This window comes from Miscanthus floridulus, chromosome 18 (genome assembly GCF_019320115.1).
Source record: "Miscanthus floridulus cultivar M001 chromosome 18, ASM1932011v1, whole genome shotgun sequence".
NCBI lineage: Eukaryota > Viridiplantae > Streptophyta > Magnoliopsida > Poales > Poaceae > Miscanthus > Miscanthus floridulus.
In genome coordinates, this window is record NC_089597.1 from 113,280,520 (window position 1) to 113,291,553 (window position 11,034).

Here is an 11,034-nt window from a genome sequence, read left to right on the forward strand (position 1 = left end):
CAAAAACTCACAGATCATAGGAATAGAAGCAAGGTTAGGAGAAGCTTCAGCATGAGCAACAATTGGCAAGGTGGGGACTGAAGGCATAAGGAGAAACATTCTATCCTTGGAAGAAGGAAGCTTCAACTCAACAATTCTCTGTCTAAGGTTTAGGACTACCCCATAAGTTCTCATCCAGTTTATTCCCAGAATTGCATCTATGCCTTGTCCAGGCAGCACCATGAACTGGAGAGGATAAGAGTGAGTTGCTAGCACTAGTCTTACTATGTCCGTCTGAGTTTTAACGCACAACTGCGCACCTAGGGTTCTGATTCTATAGGCAATAGGAATAGCCATAGTAGATATATTGTGCCTTTGTGCAAACCCCATACTCATGAATGAATGTGATGCACCAGAATCAAATAAAACATATGCTGGGTGGGAATCAGTGGTGAACATACCAGCCATCATAGGCTCTCCTAGCAGGATCTCCTCGGCTTCAGTGAAGCTAACCTATCCCGAGCGGCTCACGAGCACCTTCTTCCTGATGATAGTCCTCTTGACCAAACGAGAGTTGGCTGAATGCTGAGAAGACTGAGTAAGCTGGTTCTAGGGGCACTCACGAGCATAGTGGCCTTCCTTGCCACACTTGAAACAAGCACCCAGATTGTTCCTCTGTCCTTGACGAGACAGAACCTGCTGTCCCTGAGGCTGCTGCACCTGCTGAGTAGGTGCACGGTACTGAGTGGGAGGTACCTGGTGAGTCTACTGAGTCTAGCAAGACGACTGTCCACCCGAAGAGGGATAGGACACCCTCCTCACAACCTGTACCTTCTGAGACTGTGGGTGACTAGAAGACCCAGTGATCACCCTCTTGTGCTTCCACTCAGTCAGAGAGTCACGTTGAAGTCATTCCATAGCAATGGCCGCATTCATCAAAGCACCAAAGGTCTGATAGCCCCATGTTTACAAATTCTCTTGCAAGATGCAAGAGAGACCATGATTGAAACGGTCCATCTTCTTCTCATTAGTATCCACGTGAGTTCTAGCATACTGTGCAAGATGGTTGAACTTGTTCACATACTCCATAACAGTCATGGTGTCCTTGCTTCAGCTCCAGAAACATGGACAACTTCATGTTCAGCAAACTAGCAGGAATATAGTACTGACGGAAAGTAGTGGTAAACTCCTACCAAGTCACATGGTGGTCCACAGGCTGCATGGCATTGAAAGTGTCCCACCAAGCACTGACAGATCCCAAAAGCTGCTATGCGGCAAAGCGCACCCTTCTGCTCATCAGTCACATTGAGCAGCTGAAACTTTTGCTCTAGAATACGAAGCCAATACTCCACGTCTAGAGGCTTAGCAGTTGGCGTGAACATGGGTGGGTGTGTCCCCAAGAAGTCTTGATAGGAACAGGGCCTCTCGGGACCACGAGCACCACCCTCGTTCCCGCCATTGCCACCAAGGCCTCCATGGGCGAAGCCACCAATAGCCTGTGCCAACATCTCAAGGGCAGGGGTTGACTCGCGATGAGCAGCCAATATCTCACATCTCAGCATAGGTCATCGGAGGCAGTGGTGGTGGCGGAGGAGGACCAAGGAGTGGGGCCTTGTGGCTCTCCCCGTTGGCATTGCCATGATCATCGCAACGACCATTTTCGCCCTAGTCTTCACCAAGACCATAGCCCGTCCTAACACTGGTGTTCCCGCCACCAGACCATAGGTTCATCTGTAAAACAGATAGGAACCCACCATTAGGGACAAAGGCCTCCATATTTAGAAATAAAAGGCTAAAGAGAAGATAAGACCTAATAAATGGTTACACGCAAGAACTTTTCCTTAAGAGTTAAAGCATTTCTCTTTATTTCTAGTCCTATCAATTTACTACCCAATTTATACATGTGGGGGGGTTTAGTTTAAGTAAGATTCTCTTTTCATGATGCATGGATTGACCTATTCGTTCGCTCAAGCTGGAATATAGCGGCATTCGTATATAATTTTTAGCACAACGCACACTCACTTCCTATATGCTAAACGATTCTTACACATCATAAGTTAGTGTACCTGTAGAAGATTGATTAGATAAAACCAGTGCCACTATCCTAGATAGACCATATTACCAGGGCTTATACTTATTTACATAATTTCTCGCATCCTACTTTTCACAAAGCTTTTATTGGTCAAATTTTAGGTTTTGAAAAGAGTTTTAAACTCGTAGACTCGTTATTGGCTCTGATACCACCTGTGGCAGAACCGCCCAAAATAGCACGCTTTCGGAGGCGCTCGTCTTCCACTAGACACTATGCACCCCGAAAGTTAGCTACATCGGACAGTTTCGTCGAGCCCACCCTAAGGGAGAACTCGAAACAATCCACATTTTACCGCCATGATCCAATAATAAGTACGATCTTACAACACTTAGCCCATTTCATACAACAAGAGTTCTTGGAAATTATTTATTACAATACCAGAGTTTAGAGTGCGATAATTAAACAATGGAATGAAAATAAACATCTAGCGAAAATGATACAAGGATCCGTCGGTGCCCACCAAAAGAATCCTCCACACAAGAGCTACTCCTCAAGCTACACCTGCAATAGGGGTAAAATAAACCCTGAGTATACAATGTACGTGCAAGACTTACCCGACTAGTGGGAATAGTTTCCTGACTCTTAAGCATATGATAGGCAATATGGGTTTGTTGTTTTCTTTTTGTTTGCGGAAAGCATTACTAATAGTTCATCCTTACAGTCAAGTTTTATTAGCAGTCATGATTACTTCATTAGCTAACCATTCTAGGTAAGCACCCGTTCTACTTTCAAGCAAGGGTTGAGCAATCAGAACCATTTCACCATCTTTCATCTTCTAGTTCTTACTATAGTGCTAGACCATAGCCAAGTCATACCATCTCACGAAAACAGCGATTCACGAAACAATGTATCCCAGCTAGGTACTCCAAAACACACGCCTCATTTGTACCCCAGGCACAAACAAGACCAACCCATTAAACTTCTGTCATGGGGTCTAGGTCCCCGTCAAAACTTGGACTGCAAGCCCCCACACTTGAGACCTGGTCTCAATATGGTGCTTAGACCTCCACCTTTCCCCGTCTCCAATCAGTCGGTCCGGAAAGAGCCAGAACCCACGACAAGAGCGTAGCAAGCCTTTTTGCTCCCATAAGAAAGTATGTACTCAGGATAATAAGTCTGTGACCTGACTACCATGCACAGCAACGGACGGTCCTTAATCGACACGAATAGGGAAAACAGTGTGTTCAAGCTAAACCTCGTTAGCCGCGGAACACAACCTGTTACACCCACCAATACCCATACCATATCCCTGCCCTATCTCCATTTTTTCACCAGTTTATTATGAGAGTAATAATAATCCCATATTGTGAGCAACGACAGGTTACTCACGCTACCGATGACCTAAGACTAGCATCTACTCGAACCTACACTAGTAAGTTTCTTAGGATAGGTGTATCTATGCATGTGGTTTCCATAAAATTCTTGTTACATAAATGCACAACACATTTATATATGGTGAATTATAAAATAGAGGTTATGCAACGGGGCTTACCTTGGGTAGGCACGGTGTTAGCTGAGTCAGTCAGTGGCGGCTCTGGGACCTCCTCCTGCACGAGAATCTCCATCTCCTCCTCATACTCCTCGATGATCTCCTCGAACTCGTGATCGTCGGTGGTCACGTTCTCCGCCAACTCGTTCTCTACATGCATGCGATGATGATGCAACATAGCATTTAGGCATCAGCAACTCTTAAACTAAGAATACGCATACTAAGCTACTAATCTAGCTCTAATGCCTAAGGTACTAAACTGACTATCATCTTTACCAAGCAAAGTGTTGGATTCAACTAACAAACACCTAGCTTTATAAATTAAGGATATATCTTTATTTCTACTAATGATTTAATGTATATTGAAACAAAGAGCATTTAACTACCCTAATGTTTAGTCTATTCTAAGGCTACAAAAATTACCATGAGCACATAATAATTCAACGAAGCTACTATAAAAATTTCAGGACTAAAACTATCACCAATTTTACCACAAAAATTCCTACAATAATTATCCTAACAATATTAAACATTTTCAAATGATTTAATAACTCCTGGTATCAACATGTACATATATGAACTAAATACACTAACAGATAGAGCACAATTTTAGAAACCTAACAAAATTTGTTTCACAATTTTTGAACACCAACATGATTTTATATGATTTACCAAAGATGTGTTCAAAAATTAAATTAGAAAATTATTTCTAATTCCTTAGGAAAAGAAAAATGAAATCTCCCACGTGGCCCACACACGCGGTCCGCACGACACAGCGTGCGCGCAGTGGCCCATAGGCACGGCCCACACGAAGTCGGTCCGCTCATGAGGTGGCCCGCTGAAAGGTCCTTGTTTGGTTTTGGTAATTGAGTGACAACTTAGGTGGACTAATTGTGTTTATGTGAGATACACAGGTGATTAGTCCACAGGTACATGTGTGTGAGCAACATATGCCATGAAGGTAAAAATGGCTTGGAGATGTTGCAAAGCTCACACATGTAATGATGAAGGAGCTTAAATGCACGTGAGACATGACATTGAGTCATGTGATCAAGGTGGAGAAGATCAAGACAAGACTTGGCTTGATGGACCGGTTGCAAGCGTGAAGGGCAAGTCAAAGGCTTTGGAGTGATGGACCACGTGGCGGTGAAGCTTGAGCAAGACTTGGCGCCGATGGACGATGGCAACAGTGAAGAGCAAGTAAAGTCAAGATCGATGAACCAATATGATCACGTGATGATATGAAGTGGATCATATCATTGTTGATCGTGTTGGTGCATGTGTTGCATCGACATTGGAGGAGATAGAATGGAATGCGCAAGGCAAAGGTATAACCTAGGGCATTTCATCTCACCGGTCATAGGTGTGTAGAGAAGTTTATGACCGGGTTTAGGATAGATGGCCGTACTATCAAGAGGGGCAAACTTGTTTGCATATCGGTCATCTAGTGCCACTCGAGTGATCTAACTTTGCATCGTCGCTAGGATCGAGTGGCGTGGCAAGTTGAGTGGCTAACACCCTTGAAAATGTTTGTGAAAATATGCTAACACATGTGCAAAAGGTGATACACTTGGTGGTTGGCACATTTGAGTAAGGGTGAAGGAGACAGAGTCAAAAAGGAGTTAGTCACGCTGGTGATAGAGTGACCGGACACGTCCGGTATGGTGACCGGACACGTCCGGTATTTGGCGGCGTACTCAGCGACCGGACGCGTCCGGTGTGAATCAGCAAGTCGGTGTTCGGTGGAGCAGTCGATCGGACGCTGGCAGTGTCCGGTCTGGTGTGACCGGACGCGTCCGGTCATTGGTGGGTGCTTACTGTACTCGACCGGACGCTGAGGCTCAGCGTCCGGTCAGTTTCTAACTGACGCGTCCGGTCGGCCCTGGAGGCTTACTGGACTCGACCGGAAGCAGCGATGTAGCGTCTGGTCGTTTTGTGCTGAGCGTCCGGTCGTCGTGTCAGAGAGCCGTTGGAGGCAATGGTCGGACATGTGGCAGTCTGGCAGCTACCAGACACATCCGGTATAGCGACCGGACATGTCCGGTATGCACGGTCGGTGCATCCGGTGCTGCGTCCGGTCGGCCCAAAAAACGTCTAGTGAAGGGGTAACGGCTAGTTTAGCCCATGGGGCTATAAATAAAAGTGGCCTTCGGCCATGGCTGGTGTTGAGCAGGGCTGAGCACCTTGGGAGACTTTGTGTCCATGCTTGAGAGTGCTTAGGAGCCCTCCATCTCACACATACTTGATAGTGATCATCCGATTGTGTGAGTGAGCGATTCTAGTGTGATTGCATCGTGAGGTTACATCGAGTGGCACTAGGTGATCGAGTTGCAAGCGGGTGGTGCTTGTTACTCTTGGAGGTTGCCACCTCCTAGACGGCTTGGTGGTGGTCTCCGTCGAAGCCCGCACGAAGCTTGTGCGGTGCTCCGGAGAAGAGCTTGTGAGGGGCATTGTGCTCGCCCCGCGGGAGCCGCTAAGAGCAACTTTAGTAAAGCGTGTCATTGAGCTACCCTCACTTTCGGGGTAGGTTCTTGTGGCGCCCGACGTGCGGGCTTGGTGGGTGATGCCAATTAGCCGCCGAACCACCAAGTGAGCGGTCGACACAACGGGGACTAGCGTGCTGGCAAACACGTGAACCTCGGGAGAAAAATCATCGTGTCAACCTTGTTCTTCCCGTTGGTTTGCATCTCCGTTACACAAGCTTGTAATTACTTTCATATACATTGTGCTTGTGTAGTTGCTTTTGTAATTAGTTAGCTTGTGTAGCTTACTAGTTACCTTCTTATTTGTGTAGCATAGAAGTAGCTCCCTTGCGTGGCTAATTTGGTTTGTGTAACCTTGTTAGTCACATTGCTTAGTTTGTGTAGCTAAGTAATTGCGCTCTCTAATTTGGCATTGGTTGCCTTGTTATTGAGCATTACTAGTGAGCTTAGTTGACTTTGTGCTTTTGCTTACTAGCATGTGTAGGAGCTCCCTTGTTGCTTAAAGTACTAGTGGCATAGGTTTGTGTGACCTTGCTCCTAGAATTGGTTAGGTGAGCTTTAGCTAGCCCGACACCTTTGTTGCTTGATTAGTATCTTTGGAAGATGCTAGAGAACATAGATAGAGGGGTGTAGTCTTGGCTAGACCAATAGTTATAATTCCGCACTTGTTTCAGTTAGCCGACGTAATTAATTTTAGAAAAGACTATTCACCCCCGTTTAGTCTGCCATCTCGACCCTTCACCCGCAGCAGGGGAGTCCCACGCGCGTTGACGACTTTGCAAAAGAGACCTCGAACTTCTTCCAATTTACAATTAAGTACTAACACTATTTTCTCCTCTCTTAGATCTTCTCACTTAACCCCCAGGCTTTTCCCTAATTCACCCGCGCGCACCCCCTGGTGGCTCAGTGCACGACGGCGTGATGGGCGATGACACGGCGTGACCGTGCCAGCCACCAGAGGCTCATGCTGGCCCGTCGGTTGGGCTGACCTTCAACTACGGTCTAACCGCCTACACCAAGCAGCAACGTGGGGTGACGGGACGTGCTAGAGCGAGCTCAAGAGATGCACGGCAGCCCGCGGTGGCGGCGCAGCTGCCCCGGCGATCTAGAGCACCTAAGAATCTAACTGGCTAGCGAGGGAGCATCAGTAGACTGCCATGGACCTAGCCGAGGTGAAGGTTGGGGTGAAGGATGGCGGAGGAGGTGTGGCCACATGCGGCTGAGCCATGCGGTGGCACGGTCGCGTTAGCGGCGATGGGGAGGCGGTAGCGGTTCCACTAGCGTGCGCAAGGTGAAGAGGGAGGCAAGGTGAAGCTAGTGGTGTAGGTGAATTGGCTCGGGAGGGACGGTAGGAGGGCTGCCCACATCCACGTCCGGACGTGGCCTTATCGGCACGGCAGCGGGGAAACTCTAAAATTGGAGCTTGGCAGTGCCTTCTTCATGGCTGGGTGGGGTCGGGCAGCGAGAGCACCTAATGGTGAAGATGTGGATGCGCTGAATTGAATGGAGGTGATCACTCGGTGGCCAATTGATGGGGATGCTTGACGGCAGCAGCAGAGAGAGAAGGGGCGGCAAGTGTGCTCGTCTCGGTCTCGCCTTGCCAGGACGTGGTCGGCATGATCGTGGAGGCACGCGTAGACACTTCGGACAAGCGCGTGCTAGAGGCCAATGGCGACTAGGCCACAGCCAGGTTAGAGCAGCCGGACATGCGCGACTGCGCGCATAGAGCGAGCAGGCGTGGCGACATCGTGCCCCCGAGACATTGTGACCGCGCTCACCCGGTAAACTTGCCTGAGAACGTGTTGTGCACGAAATTTAAAGCGCCTATAACAACTAAACGGTTGCTTCTGGACCTAAACCATCTTTATCATGCTCAAGATGGCATATAAGGCTACCAACCCGAGCTAAAACATACTACCTTTTCTTAACCCGATTTCGCAAAATAAATCGCCAAACATGGCATTGTCTAGCTGTCTATACACTTAAAAATCTTTTAAGTCTATGAGCTGAATTTGATTTCAAGTTGCATTTCTAGGCTATTAGAAATATTAGCTAGCATTGCTATTTTTCTACAGTAAGTATTTTATTGTCATCTGTAAAGTTCATATTCCAAACTTTATTTAAGCGCTACACATATGTTCTATAGTGTTTTTGTTCAATAAAAATTAGTTTTAAACGCTACTTGATATACATGAGCTATTGAATCGACTTTCATTTAATATTTTATTTGTCATTTTAGGTTATAAGAAATTGATCTACACACTCCGTCACATGCATTGTACCATAAACACGATGCTCATGACGTGTCTTAGTAAATAATTTAGGATGTATCACCGTGTATGTGTGTGTGTATATATATATATATATATATATATATATATATATATATATTTCATTTCATTTCATTTCATTGCATACACAAACCAAGCAGGATTCTGCAAACCCTACAGTACCAAGCACAGCTACTAATACTATTTTCCAGCAGGAAATGCAGGAGCATGATGTAACCAAAAGAGATGGGAGCAGGAAATCCTGAAGAACAGCAGCACGTACGTACGTGTGTTGATCGGTTCATCTCAATCGCGACAATGAGATCGATCTTAACACTAGATAAGCACCCGGATTATAATCTACTATTGTGTAAGCCCTACCTCGCTTGGCCACACGCCTGCCTAGTTGAACACCGACAGCGGCAGCATGCACCCCGCCGCGTGCGCCTCCGCCGCCGCCGCCATCGCCAGCGCTATCTCGTCCCCGCTGCCCGCTGCTGCTGCTGCCATTGCCATTGCCACTGCCATTGCCAGCCACCGCTTCGGGGTTGCCCGGAAGCAGGCTGAACCCGTGCAGGAACTGCGGGTGTGGCATGAAGAAGTGGTGCTGGTGCAGGTGATGGTGCCCGGCGTCCGGCACGTGCACCCGCACGTCGGCCCTCTCGGCGGCCGCGTCCGACAAGACCGGCGAGGAGGCGGGAGCAGCCTGCTGCGGCGGGGTCGTCGCGGCCTGCGGCGACGACTGGGACGAGGCGGACGGCCGCTTCCGGCGCTTCTTCTCGTAGGCGATGCCGCGCGCCTTGGCCTGGCTGTCGCGGACGTAGAGGCGCACGGCGCGTGCGCCGAAGGGGTTGGCCTCGGGGCGGCCCCCGTGCTCCTCGATGGCGGCGCCCAGGCGGCCGACGAGCGCGTCGAGGCTGCCCCAGGCCTGGCGCATCGGGCACGGGCACGGCGCGGGCGGCGACGGGTGGCCGAAGAAGGGGCACCCCGGCGCGTGGACCTTGGTCTTGCCGAACTGGTCGAGGTTGCGCAGGAACTCCAGCACGTGCGCGCCGCTGCACCTCGCCAGCTCCAGCGGCGGCCGGTGGTTGCGCAGGTATTGCCCGAACTCGTGCCAGCCCGCCGCTTCTGCTCGCGGAGACGGGCGTCGACGGCGGCGGCGGCGGCGCATGGCTCGGTGCGTCCGCGTCCGCGGCATCGGTGAACTCGCCGTCCTGGCTTGCCCGCGGGGCGAGACTGTCGGACTCCTGGAACGCCGGCCACCTCAAGCTCCCGGTGGCGGTGTCACCAGGAAGGTCGTCCTCGGCCTCGGGGTAACCGACCGCGTGCGCCGGCGGAGGGAACGCCGCGGCCGCAGGAGGGCGACGAGGACGGTGGCCGTGGCGGCCCATCTGACGTGCCGTCGTCCGTCGACGAGATCGCTAGCGGTACAAGGTGGTGTAGCGATGATTTCTAAAAAAAAAAAAAAAAAAAAAACGATGCGCGTCTGCTTCCCTGTGTTGCAGCTGAGAGAGCATGTGACGCTTGCGGCGAATAATCCTGTTCCTTATGAAAGGTTTAAGATGTATAGGGCGAGTTGTTATTAGGCCCCGTGTGGCACGACTTCTGCCGGCTCCGGCTTATCTGAATCGACACTGTAGCAACACTGTCACTGTAGCATCACTGTAGCACAGAGCTGGTTTTCTCCCCCCCTCCCCTCCCTCTCTCACTGACACTCGCACGGTTCATCGACATCGAAGCCGGAGAAGCCGTTTTTCCCGGCTCGTCCCCGTATGCTACAGTCGCACGCTACAGTGAGACACAAAATGGGAGAGAGAAAACCAGCCTCCTCCTACAGTGTTGCTACAGTGCTAATGTCAGATAAGCCGGAGCCGGCAGAAGCCGTGCCAAACGGGGACTTAGTCAAACGCTTGCTCGAGTGGTGGGGTTTCATGCATTTTTGCCGCCAGTTATTTGCACTGATTAATGTTTTAGTGTAGTATATTGTATTAACCTGTAGGAGTTAGTGAGTTTTTTCTCTAATGATGAAAGGCTCAGGCTAGCGTCTGGACGTTTGGACGGAGGGCTCGCGTCCGGACGCCAGCGTCTGTTGCGCCTGCCCGCGTCCCACACTGCTACGCCGCTCGCACGCCTGCGCCTGCTTCACGTGGGAGCCCGCTCCGCTCCTTTTCCCACACCTCCACGCGCCAACCAGGGGCAGTGTCTCGACACTATTGCACAAAATTTAACCGAGGCGGGCAAGCCAACCGCCTCGAGCAAAAGGTCACGGTAAATGGGGGTATTCTACGAGGCGGTTGGATGCCCGCATCGGTTAATCAAATAAAAAAAGAAAAAGAAAAAATACGTGGACAAGCCTGGCGAGCCCATCCACGCGCCCCTGCCGGCGCAGCTGCTCACTGGTGACACATCCTCGCCGGACCGTCGGGATATGCCCTCCCGCCGCCAGATCTGGGCGCACGTCGTCGGATTGGGCCGCCCGCCGCTGGATCTGGAGCAAGGGCGCGGCTGCGACCCCCGGCTACCGCGCTGCCGCCGGGAGAGGAGTGGAGGACCGCCGCCGTGATCGGATCTGCATCCGCCGTGACCGGTCCCGCCGCCACTGCGACCCAATCCACCTTCTCCACCACCGCGTGCCGCCGTGCGAGGCCAATTTGACCTCCTTCACCTCGCGCGGGCCACCGGAAGAGGCCACCGGAAGGGGGCGTCGGGATGGGATGGGAG

General features: G+C 50.3%; 1 pseudogene; it reads right to left on the minus strand.

Moving 5' to 3' along the window:
- Positions 1–8,453: 8,453 nt before the first annotated feature.
- On the minus strand, positions 8,454–9,521 carry LOC136521331 (protein G1-like2; annotated as a pseudogene).
- Positions 9,522–11,034: the final 1,513 nt, after the last annotated feature.